The sequence below is a fragment of the Haemorhous mexicanus genome, chromosome 2 (genome assembly GCF_027477595.1).
Source record: "Haemorhous mexicanus isolate bHaeMex1 chromosome 2, bHaeMex1.pri, whole genome shotgun sequence".
Lineage (NCBI taxonomy): Eukaryota > Metazoa > Chordata > Aves > Passeriformes > Fringillidae > Haemorhous > Haemorhous mexicanus.
Genome location: NC_082342.1, coordinates 92,496,142 through 92,507,220, shown reverse-complemented (window position 1 = coordinate 92,507,220; position 11,079 = coordinate 92,496,142).

The window sequence follows — 11,079 nt, the reverse complement described above, 5'->3', positions numbered from 1 at the left end:
TACTTTCAAGAAAATTACTGGTTAATGTAGCTGTTTAAGTGAAACATTTTTACCTTTTGTTTTAATTAAGAAGAAAGAAAGGACCTCTTTCAAAGTATCGTCTGTATTTATTTTTGTGGAGGAGGGTGATGTTTTTCTCTCTTTTCAAAACTTTTGTAGTTGGACTTTACTGTGAATACATTTGAAAGCTGCCCTTAATGCCATTCCTTACTTCAGAACTAATTGATTCTTTGTGTAAACATTCCTGACACACAAATACAATCAAGGGTCTTTTGCATGTCATCTGCAAACCAGGCACAGGAGCTAATGTAAGAGCTGCTGTTTCTAGCCTCTGAGATAGATGGGGCTTTTCTGCATGACTCACCACTGCTTTTACTGTAGAGAAATTTTTCTGTTCAAACTACTCTAACATGCAAACCTAGCATCACTATTTCAGAGTTTATAGCACAGCTGTGTATAATAGATTGTCCTATTAAACAGAAAGTTGACTCCAGTATGCATCCAAAATGTAGAAAACAAAACAAAACCACAAAAATAATGTATCAGGGAAGCATCACAAAATGCTATTTCTACTTGGAGGAGCAAGCACTGCGTTTTCTGCCAAGCAGAAATGAAGCAGTTGCTTTCTCCTGCAAGCATTACCTCAGCCTCTTCTGGACAGATAGGCTTTTATCCATATCTTCATCTTCATGAGTCACTGTATAAACTGTTTGGCTGCCCTAAGCTGGACTAAAGAGCAAGAAGTACAAAGAGCAGGTGTCAGCACACAGTGGAAAGCACAGTGCTCAGCTCCACAGTCACCTTCCGAGAGGCACTGCCCCGTACAGGAGCACGAAGGGGGACCAGCAGGGCCCCATGGCAAGTGCTCACACCAGAGCCCCTCCAGACAAGAGGGACAGAGCTGCTCAGACAGACCCTGCTACCAGTTGGGGCTGGACCAAAAGCAATCAAAGAAGTCATCGTTCGTCTTAGTTAAAAGAAGATCAGTAGATGACACTGCCCTGGGCAGCACCTGGAATTAGTGATGGGGCAACAGTCAGTTAAGTGTTTCAGGTACTGTGTGGAAGAGATTTTCACCCAGCCTCTCCACCAGACACTCCAAAACCAGGGGATCTGAGATGAGTGAAGAAGGACTGAGTGATTGTCAGTGATTGTGTCCCATCTCAAGTCACCAGGTCTTAAGTATTTCTAATGGTTTCACGTCTTTCAAGAGATCTTAGTCATGCAATGATTGCATTGTTTGAATCAGTTTATTCTAGTCATGACAGGACACATCCCAATTTACATATTATTTTGTGTTCCCAGCTCCCTCATTAATGCTTAATGCCTCAATTCAGCCATCAATCCCCACTCAGCAGAACGATTCAGCTAAGTACATATTTAAATTTAAGCACATTCTTAAATGCTTTGCTGAAATGAAGCGGTCTTACAAACACGCTGACATGCTTGGCTGAATCGGATTTTCATACATACAAGAATTCACATGCTATAGGCACTTGGGAGAGGAGCCTTCCTCTTCCTCGTGTGCATTCATGTCCAAGTCTGTGGCTTGTGAAGGACACAGTGTTCTATAATGCTAAAGCATTGGATTTGTTTGATTCTTTCAAGTGATCTATTTCAAACTAAAGTTTAAAAGGGAACTATGACTGAAGATCTCTGCTCATAGTAGACTGATCACATTTAGGTAGTGCCTGATCATTGGCATTATTCAGATCTCAAAGGAGGGGAAAATGAGTAAACTTTTACATGGATGTAATTTTGTCCCTGGTAGGCCAACTAGTAGAGATAAAAAACCCACAAACAAACAAACAAAAGCCAAACTAATAAAATGTACTGACACAGTACATAAATGTAATGACATTTGATTTCTCAGATTGGGATATTTGCCTTTGTCCAACAGGACTCTTACATCGTGACCCAATTTTTTTAACTTTTCATATGGAAAAGTTAATAGTATGTTGCTCCAGGACTTCAGTTTGGTGGGTGTGAGGGAAGGATTCTTATTTTTGATTTTCCTTTTCAAGTTCTTTTACCCATTCCTTCCTGCATGAGAATGAATGCAATAAATACCCTCCAGGCCTTTGCAGCTCTAGGGGAAACACAGAATTTCCTACAGACACATGTTCATTGCTGCTAGTAGTGGTGGAAGCTGTAGTAGATTCACTTGCTTTAATGACTGTTTCATACATACTTTTGCTTAAGTATTAAAAAATCTTATAAAGCACTTGTTTTTAAAACTGTAAATGTCTCAGAGATGTTAGCACTTGCCTTTACAAGACAGCTGTCACCAGCAAGAGCTCTTACATAATCTGTTTACCTTACAAGGCATCCAAATCTCCCAAGGTATCCAAATCTTCTCTTGAATATGGGATGGGGGAGCTGAAGGCAGACAGTAATCTGAACGGGCAATTTTGTGCTAAAGACACTCCTTACAACATTTTGGAGATTACCTCAAAATTTGGTTTAAATTTGTCCTAGTTACGGGTGAAAGTCAGAGGAAGGAAGCTTTTTTTGTACACCTTTTAATCTGTTCAACCATACTCCTAATTTTATTCCAAATCTTTTTTCAGTCAGAGTGAATGTTCATTATATACTCTGTAATTTTATGCAAGGACAGCCATAAAGAGCTTTGCAGCTTTCAGCTTCTGCAAGAATAAAGATTTACTACAGCTTGACCTAATCTATATCCACCAGTCCTATCTGACTGGTTTAAGCTGAAGAAACTGATTTCAGGTTTTCAACCAAATTCTTCTAACAGCCTGGCATTTCAAGTCAGAATCTCCCTTCTCTCCCACTCACTCTCCCTCCTGCCAAAAAAAAAAAAAAAAAGAAAAAAAAAAGGAAAAAAAAAAAGCAGCATATGTTAGAACTATCTAGAGGTAAAGAGTCATTTTTGGGGAAAAAAAAATGGAAAAGCCCTAATCAAATAAAAGTATGTCAAGACCTGAACAGCACACAGGTCTGTCTATCTCATTATCTGCAAACTGGGCAGGAAAAATGCTAACTGGTATCTCTCAAGCCATGGACAGTAACTGGACAGGGTTTTTTTGTGCAGCATTTGCTTCTTTTCATCAAAACCTTTCTGAGTATGAGGTGCTGTCCAGGGACTTTCTGATCTGTATCATTTCCATTATTTCAGTCTGTTACCACAGTAATATTCTATTTATCATTTTTCAGTTTTAGCTGAGTTGTAGATGTTTTTTGGGATTTTTCCTGCTAAGGTGTTTTTGGGCCTAGGGAACTTCCCCGTGTAGAGTTTCAGACAGTCCCAAAAAGTCAGTTGCTGGTGATGAACCTTGAGAAGTAAGACCAGGACTCAGAAGCACATGCAAACACATAAGCCAACCAGTTGCTGGAAACCGGAGATGAGGTGTCCTCTTCCTTAGGTGCATGGGCACTGCTCTGAGTGCAGAAGGGACAGGCACACCTGAACTGGCAGGGAGTGCTCCGGGCAGCATCTACTGCCACCCCTGCTGCAGAAGCTCCAGGAGTACTTAAATGGCAACACCACACAAGCCTCACAGCTGCTGCAGTATCACTGTTGTTAGTCCTTACAACAGCTACTTCAACCTGAGAGAGCTTTTGCTCTACAGTATTTGCAGGAGTATTCACTGTCTGAATGTCCCACAGAGGAGGTCAGTAGGCTGCAGACAAACATAATCAAGACCTGCAGCTACTGAGAGAAGCTCCCACAATCAGCCATTAAGCACAATTATTGATGGCAGACTGGACTGGTTACAATGCATATACTAACATGAACCTGTGTTTTTGGCAGGCAGCATTTTCAAGGTTTTGGTTCAGGGGCCCTTGAGTGAACATCATCTTCCCATGGGCTTCTCAACACAGCATGAGGCTTCACAGATTCAAACCAATCTATACCATACATGACATCTGTGTGCACTGCTCCTCAAAAACAAGGTACATCAAGGGACCAGAAAACCAGTAACCTGCCACTTTAAATTCCCATTCCTGGCGTTGTGCTCCCTACCCCCACTTTAATACTGCTGTCTACCAACGTGTTGGCTTTGGTCATACTGTCATAACGAAGGAAGCAAGCCAGTCTGTGTCACACATGGGGATTTCAGGGAGCTAATTAACAGGAGAGAGCTGTGGGAGTTTCTGAGAAGCTGAGCTCTGATGTAACCCAAAGCCATGGACTAGTACGCTTTTAGATGCTGCAGCCATACATAATTTATGTTTGTCAGTCACATGGCAGCAAAGCTCATTTTGCATAATGGATACTTGTGATGGAAAAGTGCTTACAGGGTTTCAGCAGAGCAGACAGACCTTTCATCTATCTGTATCAAAGAGAAATTAAACAATTATGGGAGTTTGCAGCATCCCTGTTGAAAACTCTGAAAGTAAAGCTTTAAAGATGTGCAAAACCTTCTAGGATGGCACTTGTGATCACAGAATCATGGAATCATAGAATGGCCTGGTTGGAAGGGACCATAAAGATCACCAAGTCCCAACCTCTCCTGCCATGGGCAGTGACACCTTCCACCAGACCAGGCTGCTCAAAGCCCCATCTAACCCAGCCTTGAACACTGCCAGGAACTGAGAATCCACAGCTTCTCTGGGCAACCTGGGCCAGGGCCGGGCACCCTCACAGTAAAGAATTCTTTCCTAACACATGATCTAAACCTACGCTTAATTTGAAGCTATTCCCTCTTCTCCTGCCACTGTGATATCCCGAAGTACCGCCGCACGATCGGCCATGCACACCGCTTTCCGATTTGGGCAGAATTCCTTTTCTCGCCTGCAGTTCCTACAAAAAAAACCAAACCCATCAGGCGGCGGAGCAGTGGGCGGGTGCCAGGAATGCCGGGTGGCGCCCGACCTCTCCGCAGGGCGCGGACACCGCTGCGGGAAGCGCCGCGGGGCCGTGCGGGGCCGTGCGGGGCCGTGCGGGGCGGCGCGGGACGGGCGCGGGAGGGGCGCGGGAGGGGCGCGGGACGGGCGCGGGAGGGGCGCGGGGCGGCGCGGGAGGGGCGCGGGGCGGGCGTTACCCGCCGCCCGTTACCCGACGGCCCCGGCACGCACCGGCCCCGGCCCCGGCCCCACCATCCCGGTCCCAATGGACGACGCGGAGCCGCAGCCCGTCCCGGAGCCGGCCGACATGGCTTATTTCGGCCCCACCTCCCTCACCTACCTCCCCGTCCTCCAGTGGTGGGTGCTGTCCGCTTGCCCGCTGCCCGGCACGGGCCGGGGCTGAGGATGGAGCGGGGAGGTGGCGCGGCTGTCTCTGCTTTCCCGAGGGGCTCGCAGGAGCTGCCTTGCCACGGGGAGTGTAGGAGTCCCGCTTTTGACTCTTCTCCCGGTTTCGTAGGGCAAGAGTGTGGTTTGCTACAAAGGCCCCCCGTCATCATGGTGATGCATAAACTATACCAAGCAAGCAGGGAAATTTCCCCAAAAGACCACCTGGTGCCACAAGCCTTGGTGATATGGAGGTGGTTTGACATGGGGGACACGGGACTTTGTCTCAGCCTGCCCACTGGCTGGGATCTGGCCCCTGGCAGCCATCCACTTGGTGTGATGCTGCAGGGCAGCTGTCGGGGATCTCCCTGGCTCTGCCACTTACTCTGCAGCCTGGTGGGCTCTTAGAGCACACAGGTGGCTGCGAGCAGGTGGCACACTAGCACTCGGGGTGATGCGGGTGTTTGACATTCTCCAAGGTTATTTTTTCTTGAGCTGAAGGTTGAACTCCTTAATGAGACACTTTGTGTAGCGGAGGAAGGTTGACACAATTGTTTTCTTGGGCTTTGAGAAAAGCATCATCTGCCATGTGACAGCCACAGAGAAACCAGGATTACTTTACTTGTCTCCTCAAGCACAAATGAGTCCTGCTCATAAATAATGTTGAAGCTTTTGTGAAATAGCGACAACACATACAAACTTTTAACTCATCAGCAAGTGATCTTAAACAATGTAACTCCCCCCATCAGTCATACTCGAGCAGTGGGAGTTAGTCTGTGTTTTCCCTGTGATATAGAAACCACTGCTCCCATTTGGAAAGGACTGAAGGATGAGATTCATACAAGGTCATTCATCCAACAGGTCTGAGACACAGCATAAAACTGAATCATAAGCAACCCTTGAAAGGATGAACTAATGATTCTTTTCATCATTACAACCTTCTTTTCATGTTTTGAAAAATTTTGAATGTTCAGCTTCATTTTACAGTTGGTGCATTTCCAGTAGCAAACCAGATTTTGCTCTAGAAATGGTTTAAGAGCAGACTTGCCAACCTGTATAATGGCCTGGCTGCTAGGGATTCACATAGAAGAGGTGGCAAACCCTAAACACTCAAGAGTCTATGCAAGGTCCTAAAAACAATATGATAAAAAACCCTACACAGTGTGTGGATAGACAGTAGATGAATGGAGGAGGTTTTTCCCCATGTGCTTTTTCTTTAACCTCTACCTTTCTCCCTTACCACATTTTCATTTTGATTTTTTTGTCTTTTTTCACAGTTTTGTTTTGATGCATGCCATAAAAACTCAGGTTTTGAAAACCTTGGGGCAAATAAGCAAGAAGAGGAGTGCTGTGCTCTTTTCTGTGCAGATTGCTTTCCTGACAGAAATATTTTTGTATTATGTGTCAGCACTAAGAAGGTGTTTGACTTACTATTTCAAAAAGACTGGCAGCTTAATAGATAACAAATTCACAAATTGGATTTCCCAAATATTTTGTCGCTAAGTAGTTAAATGCTAAGGAAAAACTATTGGCAGAAACCAGCTACTGGAGCACACTTTAATTTCTGATGCACTTCCAGTGACTCTTGTGATGTTATATTAAGGATGAATTTGAACTTAAGATTAATCTCCTCTGAGACTTCTCAGTTGTGAAGAGTTTTGAGATGCTTTAGAAAAAGCACTTCTGCCTGCTGGGAGGCAGGACTCTTATGTAGAATGAATTTCATTTACCTTTGAGCCTGATGATGGGAAATACCCCTTAGAGCAGCAGATCCCCTATCTTTGGGTGCAGGCTCCTGCTCAGGTCTAGACATGAAGCCTTTGCTGTTGGATGGTGGAGCTGGAGGTGGTGAGGAGCTGGCAGGGAGCCCAGCAGAGCCTCTTGGGTTGTTGGGTGAGGAGATGGTCTTCAGGGAGGTATAGGTGAGGCATCTGGGGGTCTTTTGCTAGGGAGAAGGAAAGCTGGGGGAAGCAGATAGCATTCTTCAATGGAAAGAGGGGAGGAGGCACAAATAACAGATGAGGTAAACATCATCAGCTGCTTCCTCAGTCTGTTCTAGCAAGCCAGTTTGCTGTAGACCTTATCCACTGTCTACTGACAAAGCAACTAAGACAAACAACTGGGGTGCCTGAAGTCAGGGTACTAAAGCAGAGGATGGTGATTTGAAGTCCATCTGACTTATCACACCCAGTGAATTGAAAAGTCTGCTTTCCCAATGAACTTGATTGTCAGTAAATACACAGTGAGTAACTGGCACTGTGCTGCACTGGCATTCAGCTGATAAATTAATTCAATATGCATAACTAATTTGGTCGAACGGAAACAGAGTCAGAGCAGTGTGTCATGCTTTGAAAATTAATCCCTCTGCTCCTTTGATTCAGCTTTGCTCCTGTATTTGTACTGTAGCCTGTTATCTTCTCACATCAAAACCATTGGCATTATTTTATAATTAAAGATCATTTTTTCCCGGTGAAGATAATATCTTAGGCTTATAAGTAACCAAGATTGCATTTCCCTCACCTTATTCACATGAGTAGTTGCATTTACTTGACTAAGACCATTCTGATTAGTAGGATGAATCAGGGATTTGGCAAAAGGATGGATATTTAAACACCTAAGCCTGTTTCAGTTCTGGCAGTCCTGTTATATAGTAACTGCGAATTAAAACTCTGTTGTCCTATTAAACTTGTCCTAAAATCATGAAGACAGAATGTGGTCCTTTAAAGTTTGTGCACTCTGTCCCAAAACACCATATTTAACATTTTAGGTGGGACAATGCTTAAATTATTATTTTTGGTATAGTGGATACCCTTCTATTTAGAAGACTGAAGTTAGATCCTTTGATATAACAACATTTTGCATATGAGAAATTCTAATACTGTCTGTATTGGTGTTAATGTCATAATGGTATCACTAAGTTGTATTGTTTTAATTTAAAAATTATGAGAACTAGTTAATTTCTTAGCAGAATCTCACATGACCTCTCTTACATGTTGAAAACAAGGAAAATAGGGCTTTAAAAGTTAAAAATAAACAGAGAGTATACGTGTGTATATATATATATTTGAAAAAGTGTATTTTTTCCCAGGATACAGCATAGCACAAAGGAAGTAGCTCTTTTTGATTCTATACTTCTATAAAATCAGAATAACTCTTACAGAGCTCACTGTAAATCTGATGAACTTTAAAAATCTAACAATTCCTTCTTCTAACTCTGACATAAACCAATTGATGATTTTTGTTTTAAAGGCTAGCTGATAATTTCTATTTGTGTGGAGGATGCACTGTACCCTGTCGGCTACTATATGAGCTGTATATTGAAACCTGCAATCCAGATTTCAAGATTCAAGTACATCCATCCACCTTTGGAAAGGTACAGAGTAGATAGGATATACAAGATAAGAAGTAGGGATGCCTAAAGAGGAGGCCTGATCATCAACTTTACACAATGCATATCAAAAGACATTCAATAACAGAGAAGAAGGAATATGTAATGAATTATGCTTGTGCTTTTTCTAATGTATTTCTGCTAAGCATTCATGTAGATGCATTTGTATCAGAGGAAAGAGTGTTGTTTGGAATGGAGTTTATTTTTTCAGGGAACTGGTGCATGATACACTAGCAAAGATTTCTTTTGCCAATATATTTTAGAAAGTTTTACAGTTTTCTTTTTTTAACAGCAGAAAGTTATGCAACTCATTCCAAGGAGATGATTCTTCTGTCTTTAAAAGATACCTTTGGTTGTTACATAATTTTGTACTTTCCCTTTTCCATATACTTGAGGAGATTTTGCTCCAAACATACCCTAAAAAGTTGCTACAGAATCATCCAAGGAAAACAAATGCAGATGTGGAACTGAATCTCCTTCTAACAGTTCCACTTTTCTATTACATAGATGTCGATACAACCCATGGAACGATTGACACTTAGAAATCCAAATTGCAATCAACACCCATAGCAACACCTTTTTTTTAAACAAATTAAGGAAGAGGTTGTGATTATTTATTGTTTAAGACTTCTTATTCAGACTTCAGAACTTCCTGTTTTATATGGCTAACTTTCTGTTAGTTCCCATAGTAAGAGCTACTAAGCATTGTTTTAACACAAGCCCAAAATAATTTAAGAACAAGTTGTACCTGAAGTCAATTTCATTTGTATGGCTAACCCCATTCTATGAATAATTTATCTCAATTCAGTTGAATCTAATTTTTTTACTGGATAAGTTAAATCACTTTTGCTGAAAATTAATATTTGAGTGAATAATCCGGTGTAATTTATTACCACAGCTTAATGGATCATCATCCATCAGCTGAGACCGTGGGTAGAATTTGCCTGGCTCAGCATAGACATTGGCCATGAAGCTTGTCACCTTAAAAATCTCTAGATATCCACTGGAGAGAAATAAGTAGCTACACGTTTCCTCACACTAAATGAGTCACCTCAGACTGCTCAGATGGATGGGGCCTCAGACCTGCCATTTGTTTTTCCCAGTGACTATGTAGTGTGCAGCAGCTATCTTGGACTTCTCTGCCTTGTAGCCATGTAGATGAGATTATTCCTATCCTGCCTGTACCCTTCCAGTGCTCCAGCACAGCTGAGTTACCACCTGAAAGCCAAACCTTCGTGTGGTTTACTTTAATGTGTTTGACTTTTAAGCTGGGACAGGCACAGATGAAGCGTGAGTCTGGTCACATGGAAGAGCTGACGAGCCAGAGCTGCTGTGGGCTGGTGCTTGCAACTATTTGCTCACAGCCTCAACCAACCCAGTGCATTGCAGTGCAAGCTGACACATCCCAAAGCAGCAAGCTGGGGTGCAGCTCCCCAGTGCCTTGAAATGGTCTGGCCTTCTGCAGCAAGAGAATGGACCTTGTAGCAAGAAGCTGAGGAGAGCAGGAGCTGCAGCAATCCTGGTTTAACCTGAGTGCATGTGTAATCACTTACCACAGCCTATGATGGGCTGAGCTATTAATAATTTACCAAGCTGTAGTAACCTGACTGTGCTCCATGTGTGTGGACTACAAGGGCTTTTGCAGTCCAGCCCCATGTGGATAAAACTATGGTGGTAGAAGACACTACTAATCTCATCTGCCATATCCCTCTGCCCAAATACATCACTGTCTCTGTAAGGAATGGCAGCAGGAGGAAGGATATGTCTTGTGCCACAAAAGCCCCAGTTTCATAGGCTGTCCTTTTAGAAAAATGGGATTATGTTAAGCTATCAAAGAAAGGGAGAAAAGGGAACAGCTAGGGTGGGTGCATGCAGAAACATGCAATGAACAGGTCCACCATAAAAACTAGAAGTGTGTGTTGATGAGTGCTTTATCAGGGCTTTGGAGCAGTAACACACTGTGCAGAGTCCAAGCTCTGTGCTGCTGAGTGGAGACTCTCCTCACTCCTCACTAACACGGAGTAAATCCTCTGTTCCTGCTATATTGGGAATATTAGAGTGTCCTGGGTTAGTCCTGGACCCAAGCGTCCTGAGTTAGTCTCTGTTAGTCTCAGGACAGCTCATGCAGAATAATCATGGTGAAGTGGATTATAACCCTGACAGTATCTAATGACTCTGCAGAGCCCAGCCTTGACAGATGCTGCATGACCTCAGTTCACACCTTTTGACCACAGTGGTCAACTAAAAGGTGGCTTTGCAGCTTGATGATTCAGGTCCTTTAAAGAGAGATAAGTCTGGCCCTATCCTGTCAGTACACCTTCCAAGAGTAAGTGGGTGGGTGAAGCCTTGGGTAAGTCCTTCTTAAATGAGTTAGGCTTGAACGTCTGGCAGAGAAGGGGACCATCAGGGCACCTTCAGGTTCCTCCAGCTGATTGATCCTGCCCTGGCTGCAGGGGGTCTCTTGGTGTGAGCACTGTTTTCTAGTGCAAACTATA